This window comes from Microtus ochrogaster, chromosome 1 (genome assembly GCF_000317375.1).
Source record: "Microtus ochrogaster isolate Prairie Vole_2 chromosome 1, MicOch1.0, whole genome shotgun sequence".
In the NCBI taxonomy this organism is placed as follows: domain Eukaryota; kingdom Metazoa; phylum Chordata; class Mammalia; order Rodentia; family Cricetidae; genus Microtus; species Microtus ochrogaster.
Window position 1 is genome coordinate 89,679,603 of NC_022009.1, and position 3,609 is coordinate 89,683,211.

The window sequence follows — 3,609 nt, forward strand, 5'->3', positions numbered from 1 at the left end:
AAGGAAGGAAGGAAGGAAGGAAGGAAGGAAGGAAGGAAGGAAGGAAGGAAGGAAGGAAGGACAAAAAAAAGTCCACAAAAGCTAAGGAGATGAAGATAGCTGAGGTGAAGAGACAAAGTTCTTAACATCCAAGCATGAAAATGGGAGTTCAGATGCTCAAAACCCACACAAACACTGGGTGAGCCCACCTATAGTTCCAGTGCTTATAAACCAGAGATAAGACACCTGAATCAAGCTAGTTAGTGAGGCTAATCATTTCATAAATCTCTAGGTTCAGTTCAGAGACCCTGCCTTGGTGAGTAAGATAAAGAACAATCAAGAAAGACCCCTGACATCAACTTCTGGCTTCCGTGTTCACATGGATATACATACACTCACATCTCCATGCATGTGGTTGTAGAGAATTTTCCTGAGATTAAAACCTTCCATCTTGAAGGGCAACTTCATAAGCCATTGGATGTGGAAAGGGAGGTGATACAACAGAGCCTTCTAAGGGGAGGTGAAACACTGTTCTGTATGGTCGCTCATTAACATAGAAAGAACACAACTCAAAATAGCTTCAGGAAGTCCCTGAAACTGACTGTATTCAATAGGTCCCTCCCTCTCAAAGAGTCCAGATCAGATTCTCAGCACAAAGGAGATTTATTTGCTCCAGAGAGACAAATGGCAGGGAATAAGAGACAAGGATAGGGAATAGAAGACATGAGAGAAAGGGAAGATGGGTGAGACAGATGTGACCCATAGGTAAAAAGAGGAACCCTGTATTAGAATGAGGTGTTTAATTTTGATTGGACGGTTTAATTAGGACAGCCAAAGAAGGGATTGATTACTGGATTTCAATACTTTAATTGTTGACCTTGGTAGTCAGCCTCAGGTGTTGGAAGTTGCCAAATAAGGGAACAGACCTCTGTGGGTAGCTTTTGGAATGTAATCTAATAGTTTTTAGTAAGGTTTAGGGAAGAGGAAAAGGCAAGGCCTTCCAGAGTTGTAGGCACGCAGCTCAAGCCAGCTACAACCGCTTCAGTAAAGACTGTTGAGAGTCACTCTTAGACAAGCTGAGCTGCCTAAGAACTCTCAGACCAGCCAAGCAGCCTGTAAAAATCCAACAAGACAAGTTGCCTGGGAAAGACTCAGGCCAACTCAGGCACCTGGGAAGGGCACCCTCTGATCTGTTGATCCGTGTGCTCCAGGCTTGCAGCTGTGTGAGTTGTGGCACATGCTGGGGTGAGCTTTAGTGATGCAGCTGTCTTTGGGTCATTTCTGCTCCTGTCAGTAACTCCTGAAAGTAACCCCAATAAAACTCATTGGTTCACCAAGTTGCACTTTGGTGGCACCTACTTTGATCTGTTGTGTTTCCCTGTCTGGGGTGAGTAGATCTTTGCGCACACCTCCTCAGGAACTGCATCACATTTACCCACACATGTGAACATGCCTATAAGCACATCACACGTACATGTGGGAAGAAAGCAGAAAATCGACACGGCCACAAGTCACTGTCACATGTTCACACGTTCGCTTCTTCCCCAGCCCCAGGTACTGTGTTTTAATAACTGGAGGAGGGCAGACCAAGATGGGTTAAGTTCATCATGAGTAGGCAAGGATGATCTTGAACTTCTGATCTTCCAGCCTTCAGTTCTCAAATGCTAGAACTACAGGTGTGAGCCACCAGCCTGGCTTGATACAGTACTAAAGCCTGGCTTGATACAGTACTAAGGATCCGTACTAAGGAATCCAGACCAGGGCTTCATGCATTTGAGGCCAACACTCTGAGGCAAAGCAGCTGAGTTTCTTCTCCAGCCCCAGGTACTGTGTTTTAATAACTGGAGGAGAACAGACCAACATGGGTTAAGTTCATCGTATCACAGGCTTTGGCAGCAGACTCGGACCCACAGATGGGCAGAGGCAAACCCCAGGGTGCAATGCTCCAAGCAGGGATTGTAACAGGAAAATCAAAAGAACAGCTGTAGCTCCTTCAACATTATAGTTTTTAAAATTCTAAGCATGTGAAGAACCATAAAAATCACAAGTAGGCCCCTGGATCATAACAGATGAATAACGGATTTATAATCTTCAAAACGGCAAGGAGAATGGCTTACATTTGTACCACTTCCTCTTTTGATTACAATCATTGTCCCAGGAGCGAATTCGTGTTGTGCCTTCTCTGATTCTTTTGGCAATCCATCACCAGGAAACACCAGAAGGGTAGCGCTGCTGTAAATCTCAGAAAGACAATAAAAACCACTAGAACTTCTGACCTCTCAGTTGCTTTGTTGTGGGTTTTGGTTGTTGCCTGTTTATCATAATTCAAACAGGCAGCCATTTTCTTGCTGTGGCCTGTTGGCCACTTCATTAACCCGGAAGAATGAGGTAGTCTGGACAGTTAGCTCCCAGAATATTTTTTAAAAAGGTTAAAGCCAAAAGGCTAATGCTTGCTGGTTTTAATAAATAAAGCTGGATATTAGTTACATATCTTACTCTGGGTTTCCAGCCTGGGAGCCAAGAAGTGTTACAAAGTGTGTTTCTCCCCGGATTGTTTTGTCATTTTTCTAGTGCTTTCTAGCCATATGTAGTTTGAATGTCAATAAACTTTGGGGAAGTTGCTATACTTTCCCTTCTCTGAAACACCCAGACTGCAACAGAATAAAAGAAAAATTCCTTTTTCCTTAGTGGGTGGTTTGGGAAGTCCATCTGTTGTGTTGCTTTGATTGGTTAATGAATAAATCTGTTACGGCCAGTGGCTTAGCAGAAATAGAGCTAGGTGGGGAAACTAAACTGAATGCTGGGAGAAAGAAGGCAGAGTCAAAAAGAAGCCAGGGGAGAAAGATGCAAACTGCCAGTAGGCCATGAGCCTCATGGTAAAATACAAAATAATGGAAATGGGTTAATTCTAGATGTAAGAGCTAGATAGCAATACACTTAAATAATTGGCCAAGCAGTGATTTAATTAATACAGTTTCTGAATGATTATTTTGGGTCTGAGCAGCCGGGACCGAACTAACGGCCTCCTACAACAAGTGGGGACTTCGTTTTTCCAATTCAGGCGGTTCTCCTTTCTTTTAAGTAAACATCTATGAAACTGGTAAGAACTGTTTTAAAATCAAAATCTCATTTTTCCCCTCAAATCTCACTGCTTGCAAAATACAGTATGTCTCAAGGATAGCACACATGGAGACAGCTGCAGGGGGCCTGCACATGGGCTCTAGCTGACGACAAACCACTATGGCCTGAAGGAGGACACTGTGCCACGCGGGTCTCTGTGTAAACACCTGAAAAACAAGAGCTGTACTATGGAAGCAGATCATAGCAAAGAAGATGGGGACACTGTTACATTTCATAGATGGTACCCACATCCTGCAGTTAGGAAACTACAATGATGGCATAAAAACTCAGTAATTTCTAAATTAAAAAAGAAATTGCTTCATGGGGCTGGAGTGATGGCTTAGTAGTTAAAAGCCAAGTTCAGAGCACAGCTCCCACGTCCAACGGCTCACAGCTGCCCGTGCCATCAGCTCTAAGGAATCCGATTCCCTTTTCTGGAATCCAAGAGCACCAGCAGTCACACATGTGTGTGGGCACTTGGGCACACATGCACACAAACACACACACACA